The sequence below is a fragment of the Ornithodoros turicata genome, chromosome 9 (assembly GCF_037126465.1).
Source record: "Ornithodoros turicata isolate Travis chromosome 9, ASM3712646v1, whole genome shotgun sequence".
Classification (NCBI taxonomy): domain Eukaryota; kingdom Metazoa; phylum Arthropoda; class Arachnida; order Ixodida; family Argasidae; genus Ornithodoros; species Ornithodoros turicata.
The window spans coordinates 2,024,733-2,042,987 of NC_088209.1; the positions used below are offsets into that span (position 1 = coordinate 2,024,733).

General features: G+C 44.7%; 3 long non-coding RNA genes across 3 annotated transcripts; all 3 read left to right on the forward strand.

Moving 5' to 3' along the window:
* Positions 1-2,212: 2,212 nt before the first annotated feature.
* Positions 2,213-8,758, forward strand: LOC135369188 (uncharacterized). Its single transcript, XR_010414962.1, has 5 exons — positions 2,213-2,348; positions 6,153-6,292; positions 6,419-6,477; positions 6,610-6,662; positions 7,711-8,758. It is a non-coding gene; the product is annotated as an uncharacterized LOC135369188 (long non-coding RNA).
* Positions 8,759-8,840: 82 nt separating this feature from the next.
* Positions 8,841-11,301, forward strand: LOC135369190 (uncharacterized). The gene is made up of 3 exons (XR_010414964.1): positions 8,841-10,522; positions 10,613-10,829; positions 10,894-11,301. It is a non-coding gene; the product is annotated as an uncharacterized LOC135369190 (long non-coding RNA).
* Positions 11,302-14,098: 2,797 nt separating this feature from the next.
* Positions 14,099-15,789, forward strand: LOC135369189 (uncharacterized). The gene is made up of 8 exons (XR_010414963.1): positions 14,099-14,143; positions 14,186-14,386; positions 14,469-14,613; positions 14,669-14,727; positions 14,805-14,893; positions 15,003-15,077; positions 15,164-15,394; positions 15,484-15,789. It is a non-coding gene; the product is annotated as an uncharacterized LOC135369189 (long non-coding RNA).
* Positions 15,790-18,255: the final 2,466 nt, after the last annotated feature.

The window sequence follows — 18,255 nt, forward strand, 5'->3', positions numbered from 1 at the left end:
GATTTTGTTGGCCTCATAGGACATTGCAGGGCCTATATCAGAAGTGTTTGAGGAACTATACAAAAAGCATGTGTCGTCGGCATACATGTAGGTTGACAAAATATCGGACACCTGTGGAAGGTCATTGATATACAGAGAGAACAAGACAGGGCCCAAAACAGAGCCCTGGGGCACGCCAATGTCAATTGGCATAGGAACAGAATACTCGTCGTCAATACTCGTATACATAGTGCGTGAAGAAAGATAACTTTTCAAGAAACGCCATACACAACCACGAAAGCCGTAACAATAAAGCTTATAAAGAAGGATATAATGATCAACAGTGTCGAACGCTCTCCGCAGATCGACAAAAAGACCAACAGCCACATGTGAATCATTCAAGGCCTGATGTATCACATCACTAACAGCCAAGACTGCAGATGCAGTTGACAAACCAGCTCGAAATCCGTGCTGGGCATCACAAAGTATGTTATATTTCTTCAGATATCGGCTGATCTGTTTACACAACAGCTTTTCAAATAACGTATTAATAACACTAAGCACAGATATCGGTCTATAGCTTTCGACCTTTTCCTTATCGCCTGCCTTATATATTGGCACAACTTCAGCTTTTACGCAGCTTTTATTCAGCTTTTACGCAGGAGGCTTTCTTCTACATAAAAGTAGAGAAAATAAGAAAAAGAGCAGCGAAATATTACACGCACTTTTGCTTGACTTAAAAAACCTGAAGCATATGCCAATAAACCAAGAAAAAGACACTCATGTCTGGTATATGATAGTGCCACATACACAGACGCATTACCCTTGCGTAAAGAAAGCACAGGATAGGGATACACAAATTTCCTTCAGTGAGCAGGGAAAAGGCTTAAGCCGTACCGCCTAGGAATAATCGGAGAATCACCGCTTATCGCTACGCGGCTAGCACAACATGACAGCAACAAGATATCAGCGAAGGGTAAAAATTGCAGCAAGAAAGACACTACTGAACAAGTCTAGACATGCGACATCGAATGCCAAAACACTGGTGATCGGGGAAAAGGGCTAAGCCTGCGGCGGATCATCATAGAGCATACATAAGTTCATTTCGCGTAAACTAAACGCGGTCTGCTTGGAAAACGACGTACAAAGTTTCTTAGGGAGCAGAGAAATATAGCAATTTCTACTCCGTGCTCAGATACCAGCATTTCTGCTCAAAACCCTGCAAAATTAAGCACTGCTTACTTCATCAAGATATCGAACACCCAACAAAATCAAACAAACAACCCCACTTCCACTGATAGAACATTATTCAGCTTTTACGCAGGAGGCTTTCTTCTACATAAAAGTAGAGAAAATAAGAAAAGAGCAGCGAAAATTACACGCACTTTTGCTCGAATAGCAATAAGAGAAAAAAATAAAATAAAATATCGACACACACGCTAATAAACTGTGACAAAGACACCCATTTCTGCTATCAGATAATTATTGCATAATGCTAAATACTCATTTGCATTGTCCCTGCGTGAAGAAAGCACAGGGCAGGGATACACAATTTATCTTAAGCGAGCAGGGAAAGTCACTTCTACTCGAACAGCTTAATACAATAAAGTCTGAATTTTTGCAAAGCAAATAAAGCTTGAACAGCGCTACGAACGTGACAGACACAAACAAACAAACAAACAAACAAACACTTCTATTCATTTCTATTGATAAAGGCGTAAACCACACTACAAGAACAAAGCACGCGGCTTCAGGAAAGCGTATCAAATGCATCGCAACAGGACCGGCTCTCATAGCGCCAGCAGACCCAAGCAGGGTACCCAAGCTTGCAGCCAGCGATGCTGGAATGATTATTTTATTTGATTTCATTTCATTTTGAGTCATTATCGGCTCACCTATTTAGTGAAGACCTATGAACACATGTTAAGTGGTTTGGTTTAAAAATGGTGAGAGCTACAGTGTGTAGCGAATGATGTTCACATTTGTCCGTTCTGCTCTATAGTATTCTTGCAAAATATATGGGTGCAAGAAAATAAAAGGAAAACGAAGAAGACAATTCACTCCTGTATGATGAGCGCTGCGTAGAAGCACGGCACCGTTTTCTTTGTGGAGGTATAGCGAACGCGCATTCCTTTCTTTCTTTTTTGGTTCGCGTCGGCCGAGTGGCGATATCCTATTGCATCCGGAACGAGGACCTATCGCTTTGCGATCGCATACAAGAGTGAGCCATCTTTTGACGATGGTAGGATAATTATTGACCTGAGGAATAATATGGATTTATGTGGTTGTGAGAATAGACTTTGTGTTTGTGAGTGTGAAAATATGAGTGTGTGTCTGTGTATGTGTGAACCAGGGATCCCACTTGACAAGTAAGTGATGACCCATGTGACACGAGTGATACATTTATGTACCATTGCGTGGAATAGTGGCTTAAAAAATAAGGGAAGCAGCGCTTGCATTGCTATCTGTAGGATAGACCGAGAGCGTTTTTAATGGAATTACCTCGCGAACCTGGTGAAGTCTTCGTTTTGGGCAGGCTATTTTATGAGAGCCGGTCCTGTTGCGATGCATTTGATACGCTTTCCTGAAGCCGCGTGCTTTGTTCTTGTAGTGTGGTTTACGCCTTTATCAATAGAAATGAATAGAAGTGTTTGTTTGTTTGTTTGTTTGTTTGTTTGTTTGTTTGTTTGTTTGTTTGTTTGTTTGTTTGTTTGTTTGTTTGTTTGTTTGTTTGTTTGTTTGTTTGTTTGTTTGTTTGTTTGTTTGTTTGTTTGTTTGTTTGTTTGTTTGTTTGTTTGTTTGTTTGTTTGTTTGTTTGTTTGTTTGTTTGTTTGTTTGTTTGTTTGTTTGTTTGTTTGTTTGTTTGTTTGTGTCTGTCACGTTCGTAGCGCTGTTCAAGCTTTATTTGCTTTGCAAAAATTCAGACTTTATTGTATTAAGCTGTTCGAGTAGAAGTGACTTTCCCTGCTCGCTTAAGATAAATTGTGTATCCCTGCCCTGTGCTTTCTTCACGCAGGGACAATGCAAATGAGTATTTAGCATTATGCAATAATTATCTGATAGCAGAAATGGGTGTCTTTGTCACAGTTTATTAGCGTGTGTGTCGATATTTTAATTTATTTTTTTCTCTTATTGCTATTCGAGCAAAAGTGCGTGTAATTTTCGCTGCTCTTTTCTTATTTTCTCTACTTTTATGTAGAAGAAAGCCTCCTGCGTAAAAGCTGAATAATGTTCTATCAGTGGAAGTGGGGTTGTTTGTTTGATTTTGTTGGGTGTTCGATATCTTGATGAAGTAAGCAGTGCTTAATTTTGCAGGGTTTTGAGCAGAAATGCTGGTATCTGAGCACGGAGTGGAAATTGCTATATTTCTCTGCTCCCTAAGAAACTTTGTACGTCGTTTTCCAAGCAGACCGCGTTTAGTTTACGCGAAATGATCTTATGTATGCTCTATGATGATCCGCCGCAGGCTTAGCCCTTTTCCCCGATCACCAGTGTTTTGGCATTCGATGTCGCATGTCTAGACTTGTTCAGTAGTGTCTTTCTTGCTGCAATTTTTACCCTTCGCTGATATCTTGTTGCTGTCATGTTGTGCTAGCCGCGTAGCGATAAGCGGTGATTCTCCGATTATTCCTAGGCGGTACGGCTTAAGCCTTTTCCCTGCTCACTGAAGGAAATTTGTGTATCCCTATTCTGTGCTTTCTTTACGCAAGGGTAATGCGTCTGTGTATGTGGCACTATCATATACCAGACATGAGTGTCTTTTTCTTGGTTTATTGGCATATGCTTCAGGTTTTTTAAGTCAAGCAAAAGTGCGTGTAATATTTCGCTGCACTTTTTCTTATTTTCTCTACTTTTATGTAGAAGAAAGCCTCCTGCGTAAAAGCTGAATAGTGTTCTACCAGTGGAAGTGGGGTTGTTTGTTTGATTTTGTTGGGTGTTCGATATCTTGACGAAGTAAGCAGTGCTTAATTTTGCAGGTTTTTGAGCAGAAATGCTGGTATCTGAGCACGGAGTAGAAATTTCTATATTTCTCTGCTCCTTAAGAAAATGTGTACGTCGTTTTCCAAGCAGACCGCGTTTAGTTTACGCGAAGTAGAAAAATGAAGTTGTGTATGCTCTATGATGATCCGCCGCGGGCTTAGGCCCTTTCCCCGATGAGCAGTGTTTTGTATGCGATGTCGCATGTCTGGACTTGATCAGTGTTGCAATTTTTACCCTTCGTTAATATCTTGTTGTTGTTGTCGTCTTGTGTTAGATGTTGAGCTTCGTAGCGATGTGCGGTAACGCTACGATTATTCCTGAGCGCTCCGTGTGTTTAATGCGTTGTCCTCTGTGCGTGCATGCGTGTGCTTTTTTTCTCCTGATTTGTGACGTCATCGTGGCATGTCTGGACTTGTTTAGCAGTGTTGCAGTTCTTCCCGCTGCTAGTATCTTGTTGGTGTCATGTTGTGCTAGCCGCGTGGCGATGTGTGGTGACCTGAGGTCTTAAGCCTTTTCCCTGCTCACCTAAGGAAATTTGTGTATCCCTGTCCTGTGCTTTCTTTACGCAAGGGCAATGCGTCTGCGTATGTGGCACTATCACATACCAGACCTGAGTGTCTTTTTCTTAGTTTATTGGCATATGCTTCAGGTTTTTTAAGTCAAGCACAAGTGCGCGCAATTTTTGCTGCTCTCTTCCTCAAATCACCGATTTTACGCAGAAGAAAGTCGCATGGTGCAGCTGAGAAGTGGGTTTCTCTGATTGTTTGTTAGATGTTGTTAGGAGCTCGGTATGTTGAGGAAGTCAGCTGTTAAAGGTATCCGTGAAGAAATGCTTGCATCTGAACGCAGGATAGGAATTCCTGAAGCACGGCACCCTCAGTGTAAATTAATTATTTTGGATATGAGTCGGCTTCACTGCATGACAAGGCTGAAATGGGAAGAGAGAAAAAATTGGAGCGCTTCATTAGTAGCGATCCAAGTAATAGGGCAATTATAGTTTCCATAGAAAGTTGAATTTTAATGGGCTCCTAAAATTATAGTTTTGTAGAAGCTTTTCGAAACTGCAATGCAATAATCATTAATATAGTATAGGAATGCCATCATGTTCCCGTAAAGGCGTTCTGTCTTGTGCTTTGGAGTGCGCGAATAGAACTTTGCTCCCAGGCTTTCCCGCCTTTATGCTCGCGATGCGCGAATGGAACTTTGCCCACCCGGCTTCCGCGCGTTTTTGCTCGCAGGTGTAGCCTCAGACAACGAATGTATGAGCATAGAAAGGGTCATGTATTACATAAGCCTGGAGGTGACGTTGAGTGGTCTCACTTATTATTTTAAGGAGCAGTGGTAGTTTACTGTAATTCTAATGACCATGATGAGCCTTTGGGGTGAAAATAGTTAATATGCAGGGTGCTTTTTTGTTGAATTTTAATGAGAGAATCAATGTCATTCAGAGTAGGACAAAGGAAATAATCTTGCGATTCAATAATTAATAGGAGTCTTTGCCGGTGTCTTCTTCAGACAGGATGTGATGATGTCACGCAGTCTGTAGCAATGCGTTGACTGTTACTGAAAAAAGTGTAGCAAAATGGTGTGTATTCCCCTGGACAGATTTATGATGAGCACTGTTTTTGAACAAGAGGAGTGCGTGTGCTTGGAAATAGTTTGATGCTGGTTTCCTTCTTTGTTTCTTTTCGCTTTTTCCCCCTTGTTGTCTGACAAACATGCGCTGACATGCCTGGGCTTGTTCTGACATGCTTTCCTTCTACATGTAGTTTTTTTCTTTTTGTACAAGGAATATTCTTGACGATAGTGCTGCCTTGAATGGGAATAGTGCTATTCTTAATACTTTTGCGATTCATTTAGTTCAGAGAGTAACCGCGAGGGGGACAGGTGTGTGACTTTATTCAGGAGGAACAAAGCATCATTATTCAATTATCTACCTGGCTCTCGGGTGGGATGAACATGTCTTGCTGCACCATTTTTTCCCTGTACAGTAAGACTTTGGGAATGAAATGCTATAATCTCCTCTTTTCTATGGTGCTCTTCTGCAATAGTTCCCTATGCAATCGTTATAGAAGAATAAAGGAAATAATCTTGGGATAGTGATTCAATAAATAACAGGTCCCATGTCTAGAGCGTACGCGTTCTTGAGCCACGCACCTGCAAGATGACGTCATACCATGGCTTCACTGCAGGTTGACCTTGTCTAGAGGAGCATTAGTGGAAAAAAACAGGGTAGCCCTGAGACAATAGGATGCTGTCACGACCAATGAGACTGGCCTGCAGGGGGCGCAAGGATTCACTTCTCTCTTGGACACTGGCGGGTGTAGACACGGTAATTATGATCCTGGCAATTGCGTTGATCGTCAGTAGAAGAGCATAGCTTAGGTGGGGTTCTGTCTGCCTCTGATGGGGTGCGGATCTGTGGTTCGTCACTGGTGAATGGTGTTCGACGATGCAGGTGGATTTTGTGACGAGCGGATTTACAATGAGGGAATGCTGTGAACGGGAAAAATGATGGTGAGCATCTTTTCACTCTGTTCAAGTGTTCGTTTTCCTCTGTTGCCCAACAGTCGTGCGAATTTGTCCTGACGTGCTCCGATATGCATGCTTTCCTGTGTTAATGCTTTGTATTTTTTCTTTTTTGACAAGGAACATTGTCGTCTTGACGATAGTGCTGCCCTGAGTTCTGCGCGCGTTGATTTGTGAGTGCCTAGTCCTCTTATTAGCCATTGATGGAGTTACATGTTAGGATATTTTGTTCTTTTGCAAGTCTCATTTAGTAAGACTTTGGAATTCCTACGATCAGTTTTCATGCATGGTGCTCTTCTGCAATAGTTTCCTATGCAATCGTTATAGAAGAATAAAGGAAATAACCTTGGGGTAGTGACTCAATAAATAATAGGTCCCCTGTCTAGAGCGCACGCGTCCTTGAGCCACGCAGGTGCATGATGACGTCATACCGTGGCTTCACTGCAGATTGACCAAAGGAGCATTAGTGGAAAAGAACAGTGTAGCCCTGAGACAATAGGATGATGTCTGGACCAATGTGAACTGCCAGCAGGGGGCGCAGGAATGCTCTTCTCTCTTAGCCTCACGACCAATGAGAATGGCCAGCAGGGGGCGCAGGAATGCTCTTCACTCTTAGCCTCTCGGAGGTGGTCGCCCCAGAGGGCGCTAGGAGCGCGTATGCGTAGCGGCCGCGGAGCGGCGCCCCAGTCAGTTTCTCTCCGGCTGTCGCGGAAAGCAGACGTGCGCTCCCCGCGCTCGCTCAGTTTCTGGCTGGCTGTCACGGAGAGCAGTCGCATCGGTGTGCGCTCCTACTGTGGTGAGGTGATTTGTTGTGTAACTAATGCTTCGCCAACTTTGTTCCCGCTTTGTTTGCGATTTTCGTGCCCGTGCACGTCGGGTGCTGGTTGCTGTTGTCCGGGCATTCCTGCCATTTTCTATCATCTTCTGCCTTGGGACCGGGAGTAGCGCTGGCGTGATTCTTAATAATTTTGTTGTGAGATTAGTTGAGAAAGTAACCGCTAGGGGGTGCAGCTGTGGGGCTATATACAGCAGAAAAAAAAAAGCATTACGAGTCAGTTTCTGCCTGCCTCTCGGATGGAGCAGTCGCATGGTTCTGCGCTCCTGTTCTGGTGGGCTCGTTTGTTGTGTAACTAATTCTTTTTGTTGTTAGCTATTGATGGTTTGCATACTCTTGCTTTCCCAGCCTCTGTATTACGAGTGTTTTTCTCCTTGCATGTCCAGAGCTGTCCTAACTTGCCCAGACATGCCATGATGACGTCACAGCTGACGTCACAGGATGTCCGGAACTGGTGTTCACAGCTGCGATGCTTTGAAACCTGCCCTCGTGCTCCGTCGCCCAGCGACAGTCAGCGGCCGTTCCGGACGGCTTCCTTCAAGATGGCGTCGTTGATCTTCAACTAAACTCCTTCTCTCCACTCTATCTCTATCTATTTTTTTATTTTTATCAGCTCAACTAGCCCACAACTCACACAGTGGTCTGGACACGTCCTAGATTGTCCCCAATTAGTGTAATGACTCCCTGAATTATCCTGATTAATGTGGGGGGTCCCAATTAGCTCTAATTGCTCATTAATGGCGTCCAGGCCACTGTGTGAGTTGTGGGCTAGTTGAGCTGATCATATACTACTTGTATCGGCGTATATTGAAGGTATATATTACTGTATATGTATCAGGGCATATTTCAAGCTTCCTGAACGCGCACAGACGGTGATCTCAGTTGTCTCGCGACGTAGCAGACGGAGAAAGACACCGGCTGTCACACATACAGACATCCCGAAGGCTATGCCCATCTTTGTTGATGCACCCACGAATCCACAGGAAGACTGCCGAAGCTCTCCCACTCGTATTAAGTACCTGTAGCTTGAACTACAAACAGTTTGGTGCACACTCCACAAAACGAGAACAGCTGATTGCTGATTTCATGGGCGCGGCCATGCGAGCCGAGAAGGACATTTCAACAGAGGAGCAATTTTAGGTAAGTTCGAACGTGGGGCCAGTCGTCGGCGCAACAATTTCCAGAGTGAACCAAGCTCGATGAGCTCAGATAACGCTTTTTTCATTATTTTTCTTTTTAATATTACTTATTATTATTTTTGATTCGTTTCCAATTCTAATTCCAATTCCAGCTCAACTGTTCAGCGCGCTGACACTAGTGCAACGTAGAGTCAATAAATCTCTCGCTTCCCTAAGGAGAAGTGTACTTGAAGTATATTCGTGTTTTGTGATTCCTTTGTCCCTCTCTACGTTCCAGAAACATACGGTTTCTGAGCCAAGACACTATAGTTGCGAGCAGTGGCGTAGCCACGTGGGGGCTAGGGGGGCACGAGCCCCCCCCCCCCCACTACCTGCCACGGACCGACCCACACAAATAGTGCAAATCCGAGAACATAATGTATGGGGTGGGGTGGGGGGACCAGTGTGACGATCGCGAAAGTTTTTGCGGTTCATGGCGTCTATCTAAGAAGGACTCTTGAATGGCTTTCAAAGTATGAGCTTTTCAAAATACTTCCAATCTCGAGACACCACCTCATTGGTCATGACAGCCTATACATGTAATCGTATCGTGAACGTCTAAATCAACTATTTTCGTTCCTTTTTGTAATCCTCAGTTTGCGTTGTGTTGTGTTGTCTCACGTGTGTGTTGTTTGTCGACACAGGATCAGCGGGGGGGGGGGGGTCGTATCGAGCCTCCCCCACCCTGGAGGTCTGGCTACGCCACTGGTTGCGAGCGCAGTCGACATACAGAAGTATCCCGTACCGTGAAGACCACCACCCCAAACGTGGTTGCCACGGTTTCGGTTTTGGTCCATTTGCATGTCAAAATTCAGGTATGTTTATTTTAATACACGTACGTATTTCAAAATTTTTAAACATGGTGTGGATTTTAACTAGGACAGTCTGTTATATCGGTATCTGGCTTTTGTTCAAGACGTCCTTATTGTAGTTAATTAATGAACTTAATTTATTAGTCATCCTTATTAGTCATTATAGTCTTTCTTGGAAAAGATACACGCCTGTAGAACTCAACTGTGAAAATGACGTGCTCTCGTGACTTTTTTATAAAAATTTGTCCAAGCTGAAACACACACACAAAATAAACGGGGTGCCACAAACGCGTACTTCGTGGTCGTAGCCATTTTTAATAGAGATTTTTTTAAATAAAACAACTAGGACTACGTGTACATTAGTTTCGCACTTACGCGTATGCGAGTGGAGGAAAACCTGCACCGTGCCAGCACCGTGAAAACTCGAGGAGCGGTGGACTGTTCACTCTGCCCCCACATTCTCATTTATACCGAAACTAAACAGGAGCAGCTTTCCAAGCTAGGGCTCCGGAACGAACCGACAACAGTAGAAAACAATAAAGAAAAAAGAAAAAAAAGAGAGGAAGGAAGCACAAAAAAGTATATCCGCTTGAACCGAAACGGGACAAAAAACATTACAAACACGTTTTTCTTGTGCCGGCCTTCGGCATTTAGCAGCCTTTCTGAACCCTGATGTGGTGTGTGCGGCGTTCCTGGCTGTGTAAACACCAAAGAATCCCGCTCTGGTGGACGAAGGGACCGGGTATTCGCTACCACAAGGTTCCAAGGAACGAACCCGCACGGACCACATGGCTGAGGTTGATAGGACGTGATGCCGTCCCACAGAACTTCGAAATCTCCTTCTGTTATTTGCACTTCCGATCGGACGATTACGTATTGAACATGGCACTCGCGGACGAGTCCGGAGTTGGGAGATTCCGAGGTAGACTGACGTCTGGCGCGACGCCGTCGCTGAACCTGCCGACGGGCAATCAGCATGCAGTGCAACAGAAAAACAAGGTACGTATTACAACGTGTCGTGTAATATACACACCCATACCCCATACGTATATGTACGTATATGCACATACGGATGTTTTCTGTCTTGCGGGTTTGAGCCTTCTTTGTGTCAGTCACTTTCTCTAATGCAGGCCAGCCTGTGTATCCCAGAAGGATGTGACAGCCAAGCTAGTGATGGTAAGACTGCATGGACTGGCTCCATGGTTCTTGTGAGTATATGGTGGCATTGGGTTTTGTAGGAGACATGATTTTACGGTAACATTTATTGATGTTGCACTGCCTCACAATGTTGTTTACAGGCTTCCCAACCTGGTAACGAAGAAAGCAGCCACGCATCTGAAACAGTGTGTGCTTCCCCTGCACTTCTGTCTGCCAATGTAACCAACTTATCAAGTTTACGGTGCTCCAGCGTGCTCAGTTATAACCTATACACTGTTCGGTAACTGAACGGTATTCTGCAAGACCCGTGTGCAAGACGTTACCTGATCTAAGAGTGCATGTTGTGTGTATGTGCAGGTACACATGCCTTTTACAGTAACATTTATTGATGCTGCACTGCGACTCGCAATATTATTTACAGGCTTCCCAACATGGTAACGAAGAAAGCAGCCACGCATCTGAAACAGTGCGTGCTTCCCCTGCAAAGTTCTCGGCCCATGGAGTAACCCTGGACACCAGTGCCGTGCACTTGGCGCTCTTCTTTCCTTTCTGAGGGCCACCGGCCTCCTTCACGAACTGTAGGGGTTTCCTTCCCTCGTCATCCTTTCATGTGAACCCTTTTGGAATGGGGTAGGGTCCTGCACTCAACGCAGGGAAACATCCCACATCATCATCATCCATTCATCTATGTTGTTGTTGTTCCCCTGCATTTCTGTCTCCCGATGTGAGTGTCGACTCTTACATTGCAATACTACTTATATATGACATATGCATGCAAATTGTCACAAAGTACTGCAAATAACATGTGACTCTATGTGATACATGGTTTCCAAAGAGAAATCAGGTTCAACCCCAATTACTCCTATCCTGATTCGGGAAGGAATAATCTGGTTTACCATGGAGATGTCATACCATAATGTACAGGGCTCAAACCTTCCAACCAATCTCCTATTACCATGACCTAGCTCCAATGCTAGCACCAGCACAAAACTGGCGGAGAACACTGCAGTCAGTACCGAATCTGACCCATGTTCTTTCGAGGAGTGGCAGGATGTTGACATGCTGTAGCTTGTTGTCATTGTGTGTGGAAATAATCTCAACAGAAAATAAAATCTGGGGCAATCTTCGGGACGCCTGTGCTGAATCTGTCTGTTGAGTCTGCCTCCACATGTCTTGACAACAAGCAACACCATGTCAACACCCAGCCCTCGAAAGAACTGTGTCAGACCCGATACAGTCTGTGATGTTCACCGCCAGTCGGGCCTTATCGGAGTGAGATCATGGTAATGGAAGATTGGTTGGAAGTTCCGAGTAATGTACATTAGCACGGTTTCTGCCATTGTGTTTCTTCAACATTTCTTCAATGTAGCTCGACACGACCCCTCCAAACACCCTGGAGTGCATGAACTGTGGGTGCAAGCAGCTCAAAAGCACACGTTCAACCGAAGAGAAAGGCGCACAGTATTCTCCACCGAAGGAGTCAAGATGGACCCAAAAAGTACTTATGAAGACTAGGACAACTGGTATGAGCAACATAACGACATAAGTGTAACATGTGGCTCATAGGATTTTGTACCTCTAGGCACACAAGCAAATCGTAATGTTGCGGCGCTGCAGACATCATGTACTCAGACAAGTGAAGAGCTTTGTCAAACTCAGCTACAGGACAGTGGACTTCCTTGGCAGTCGATGCAAACATCGTGCAACCGGACAAGTGAGGAGCTCCATCAAGCTAACCAACAAGACACCGCAGTGCAATGGGAACCAAAGCGTTGTTCCACACCAGTTATGGACGTGACAGAGACAGTGTCGGTGATACCGAAAACCCAGCAGACACTACATATGTACTCAGTAACGACAGTGTTTTCAGGTAATTACAGTTGTACTTCAATATCTTGGGTTTCTCTCTGGGTATATTTATATATGTTACATGCCAACTTGTTGCAGTGACCGCCTTCAATACCGGTCTGTGGATCCACAGGAGGAGCCAAAATACATAGTGTTTGAAAGCAAACTGAAGGAACTCTTTCGTGTATGTACCACATGTTTGAGTCCATGCACTTCGTCATTCAGCGGTGTCGGATCCCTGCTTCGAGTGAAGTGCTACTGTCCAGATGGCCACATTTTCTGTTGGGAAAGCCAGCCGTACATAGCCAATAAGCCTGCTGGGAATGTGCTTTTGTCAGCTGCCATTCTATTCAGTAGAGCCAGCCCAATACCAACACTGCGTATGCTTCAACTGATAAATGTCAAGGTATGTCCATACTCTGCCCCTAGGAACTAGATGTATCTAGACAAAGTTTAGCGGTTATTTTTACCCTTTAGGCCATCTGTGACAACTAATTTTTCTGCTACCATCGAGGCTACCTTCTTCCCGCAATAACAGAGGTATGCGCTGTTAATATTTGTTCTTTCACGGATTTTGTATATCATGAAAAGTAGCCCCATTACTAATGTGCTTTCTACCTGCTGCAGGTATGGATACAACACCAAGCCACACTCCTGGTTGAGATGCAGGGCAGGAGAATCAACTTAGCTGCTGACGGACGGTGTGATTCACCTGGACATAATGCAAAATACCTTTCCTACAACTTCTACAACTGCGAGTTAAACAAAGTCATGCACACTGTCCAGGTCCAGGTGTGTGGCTGCTTTGTAAATATCTGTCTGGAGTATTTGGTGTGACAAGTAGCTAATGACAAAATAATCAACAGTCAAATGAAGTGGCGTCAAGTTACCACATGGAGCTGGAAGCATTGAAACGTGGGCTGGAAGGGCTGAAAAACTTCAATGTTGCGGTAGACACCCTAACAACAGACAGGCATGCCAGTGTGAGACATGCGCACATCATATCCAACTCTGAAGCATCAGTTTGATGTTTGGCATGTCTCCAAAGGTAGGTGCTTAGGGTACTGGTGTACTGAAATGGTGCTGAGAGATCAGTGTATTTTCTGTTAGTTTTGAAATATAGGCATCCGCAAGAAGCTCATGAGTGCGAGCAAGACAAAGGGGTGTGAAGCACTTGAGCTGTGGACAAAGCCCGTTGTCAACCACCTTTACTTCTGTGTCACTCACTGTGAAGGGGACACAGAGCAAGCTCTCTCAATGTGGAAGAGCCTCAACAACCATGTTTGCAATGTCCATGAGGGTCACGAGTGTTCTTATACACGCTGTTTGCGCCCTCTCCTCGGCGACACGAAGCGACCAAGCGATTCCTGGTGAGTATTTTGCTATCAAATTACTGCGCATTGGCACTATTTATTCCTTTCTGCAGTAGCCATAATATAGTGTATGCTCTTTTGAAGGATCACAGCCGCAGAAAAAGCTAGCCAGTATAACATTGTCAAAGTACCTCCTCAAGGACATCCCGAGCCTTCTCCTGATGTGCAGACTTCAAGCTTGGAGGCATTCCACAGCCTCCTCATCAGGTTTGCTCCAAAGTCTGTTGGGTATGGCCCCAAAACCATGAAGTGCAGGTATGTAGGCATCATCAGAGAATGTTTATTGGTTGTTAATGTGTAGGACATATCTCGCAATCCTACATTTCAATGAGAACTCTGCCAGGGCGCATGCTTTCACGGAGGACGAGGAACTACGCTAGCTTCTGAAACGGTCCAAGGTGTACTCTGGAGAGTATGTTGTACTGCCCATCAAGGAGGAGCCTACCTTCAGTATGTAAACCATACATAACCATGCATTCTTGTTGCTTTCAGACTATGTGCACAAGCTTCTCAAGAAAGTGGTAGAGCTGTGCGATAGGTGGCCTACGTTTGATGCAGCATGGGCTGCAAACCCTCCTGAGGAGCTCCCCAGCCTGACAAGCAGCCAGCCCCCCATGGATAAGCAGGCACTGATAGAGGCCAGGCAACACCGCTTACGGCCTTGTGCATGCTGCCTGTGCTGCGAAACTCCAGGTATGAGCCAAAAACAAGCAACATTGTACTGAATAGGTTTAGAGTATATATTTATATATACATCCTAGCTACTATTGTGCAGGTTTGAACCCGGTATAAAATGTAGACGGAAACTTGTCCCGTATGGCCCACACTACGCAGGATGGCAGCACACGCCTATCTCCCTCTTCGAGGCGCCCCCAAAGCCACGATGTGCATTGTTTGTAGGCAACATGGCGGTATCTCCTGTAATGAAGAAAAAGCCATATCATTAGGTGAACAACAAATTTGTTTCCTTTATAGCAAGGAAAGTGCTTGACAATCACACAAGAAGCAGCACAATTTGAGATAAGACATGTAAGGTGAGTGATCGCTTCGGTAGTCGGATACTCAGTGAAGAGGGAAATTGTACTTCATGCTGACACACTCACTCTTCAAGAACCAACTCAAGAAAAAGACTGCATAGTGACCAACTCAAAGAATAAATACAGTCACCAATGAGGAGCAAAGAGCAAACTTTACTCAAAGGTAACTCAATGGCATTTCCTCCCTCAGGCAAATATTGGAAACTGCTAATTTTGTTTTCCACTTTTCTCTAGCATAACATCCCTGACATTGCAGTCTTTTCCTTTCCCAGTCACTTTCCTCGAGCGTAAGAGCCCCAGAATTCCAGCAAGGCATCAGTACCAAATTTGTGCCAAATTATTTTGGGGTAGGCACTTTTCAACCACGTTGCTTGTTACGCTTCCTCTTGGCAGTGCAACTATATGTCCCTAGACTTACGATTATCAATACCAGATTTCATCAGGTGTCACTGCAACTAAGGAACAGCATTTCATTGCCTGGAGAAAGGCATACAGCCATCGATGAGGCGCAAAGAGCAAACTTTACTCAAAGGTAACTCAATGGCATTTCCTCCCTCAGGCAAATATTGGAAACTGCTAATTTTGTTTTTCACTTTCCTCGAGCGTAAGAGTCCCAGAATTCCAGCAAGGCATCAGTGCCAAATTTGTGCCAAATTATTTTGGGGTAGGCATCCAAGTTGCTTGTTACGCTTCCTCTTGGCAGTGCAACTATATGTCCCTAGACTTATGATTATCAATACCAGATTTCATCAGGTGTCGCTGCAACTAAGGAAGAGCATTGCATTGCCTGGAGAAAGGCATACTGCCACCGATGAGGAGCAAAGAGCAAACTTTACTCAAAGGTAACTCAATGGCATTTCCCCCCATCAGGCAAATATTGGAAACTGCTAATTTTGTTTTCCACTTTTCTCTATCATAACATCCCTGACATTGCAGTCTTCCAGCAAGGCATCACCTGCACTATCACCTGGAGTTGAATTTATTCTAATGTGCTTGATGTAAAACATACCTTATGATGGTACATTTTGTTTGTTGATAGTGTAACAAAGCCAAAGTAGGCTTTAGGAGCAATAATAAAAAAATAAAAGTCAATAGTCTCTTGTGCTCAAACTACGAGCTAAATATCTATGAACCTTCATATAATTCATGGCATTATGTTTAGAGGGAAATTTGATCTGACTTTATGCATCTAAACAAGCGAAAACGATGTTGACAGCAGCACAACATAAGTATCCTATCATAATGGCAAGATGAGCAACCTACTTTACATTGAGAACTTACTCATGCAGTGGGGTGTTCCTGAAAACTCCCTGGTTTTCAAGCATCTGCAGTGCTAATTGCACCACAATTTCTGTGAGGCACGACGCCTGAAATTCTGCGGCTGTTTTACCCCACGGGCATTTTTCGCATTGCTGCCGGCACGTCCCGACAGCAGACGTCTTCACGTCCCGTGTCCATTGAGCGGCACGAACCGCATGTGCACCTGTGACGGAGATGAGAAATTGCATATAAGCCAGTATAAAATGCACGTATGTCACGTCGACTTACCACTCGGCCGCGCTGTCTCGGCGTTTTCGCTTCGTAGCGGCGGCCGCGCGGTCGCTGTCGCGGACGCCGGCAATCTGAACCTGTGCCGGCATCACAGGGGTATCGCCGTACGGCCGTGTTTTTTGTGCCGCACACCGCGAACACCGCGAATCTTGCGAATTTCCCAAGGGGAAAGAGGCATTAGATACCGGTACTCTGGCGGGACCTCGAAGTCGTCCATTGCTGCGGCCGCTCCTTCCATCCCCGATTCTCCAAAGGAACTGTCAAAACTTGTTTACGCCGGCAAAGGGACAGGGCGCTGACCCCCATTGACCAACGAATCAGAACGAGCCCCCTCTTTCACGTCATCATCACCTCCTCATCCTCGTTTCACCCGGAGTAGCGAGTTAAGCGTGAACGCGCGGAGCTATGTTTATGTGAGTTTTTTTCTGGGAAACAAATTGCACACATCAAAACCTTTCGCGCTATTAGCTAAAATGACACACACACTTTCATCCAACGTCTTAATCTGACATTTTTTTGGAAGGCCCTTTGTACTCCTTTAAATAGGATAGGAATCCATTATGGTTTAGAATTATTTTTCCTTTGCAATGTTCCCACACTGATCTTGGTGACAAGTTGTCTCTCATTAAATTCCTTTTGAGTTGTATTTCACACTGCTTACAGCATAATGTGAGAATGAGAAAATGTATGCTTCACATGTTCTCAGCGTCCTCTACAGCAACTGCTCCTGGGCTTAAAATCCCGAAACTACACACGAAAAACAAAACAAAAAACAAATGTAGAACAGACGACACATCAAAAAGGACACGACAAAATGATTGGGACTGTGTTATGCTATACATTTTTTTGTGTGTGTCTCTCTGGCTCTGCATTTTTGTGAACATGTGCCATATGTTGCCGGCACCCTTGCCCTCTTGTCACAAAAACACCCTCAGACATAAAAATGCAGACAACAAAGTAGAGAACTCCAACTTAACATAACAAGAGAGAACAAAGATGGGGACAAAGGAAGCTTCTAGAGTCTAGGCACATACACAGTGACCCCTCGGTTTGTAACAAAAACCGTTGCCCCTCCCCTGAACTCCCATCTCCTTAAATAGCGACCGGTTGTACAATCCCTCATTCAGTTTGGCACTGATGATGTCCGTCGCATGACGGATGAAACGTCGGAGTAAACCTTGTTATGTTGTTATGTTAAGTCAGAGTTCTCTACTTTTTTGTCTAGGCATGTCGTCTCCCGGCTTTTGGAGTATTTTTGCATAAAGATGCAGGTTATGAAAGGCACATAAACACTGCTTACATTGCTAACCTGTCTATCACAAGACATGTGAAAGGATCAGGGCTCGGAACCGTTATTTTTTGTGGTTCGGTTGAAGTTCCGGTTCGAGGTTATCGGTTCGGCTCGGGTTTGGGTTCAGAGCAACCAAAATAACGGTTTGAACCGATATTAATTGGTTCGAACCGGTTTACGTGTGCTGTGCTAATCAGTGTACGACATGTGAGTGGTAATATCAGGTTCCGGCGATGGCTTGCTCCTCCTTCCATCCTCTTACTCCCTCACCTCTACACTTCACAGGTACGAAGAGCCATGATGCAGTTCACGACAGCAGATCATCCTTTACTGTAGCGAAAAGTGCTGGGAAATGGCACACAGCGTACCACTAAACTCCATTGCAAAAGGCTATCACTAATTTCCAAAGGAAAACAGGGAAGAAAGCAGTCTCATGGTAGATAGGAGTACCCCAGAGTCCCATGAGCAGGCCGGCACGTTGATCCCCGTTGAAAAGAGGGAGAGAGGCCGCTCCTGTGTTTTCTTCCTCCATGCTCTGGACCACACGCCAACCCCTTTCCCTTCGTCGCTAGAGATCTGCATTGCTTGTGGATATCACTGTGGACTATTAAAATTTACGTCGCCTTCACAATGTGACGTTGAATGAAAGGAAGCAGCCGAGGCAACAATGCAAAGTGTAGTTG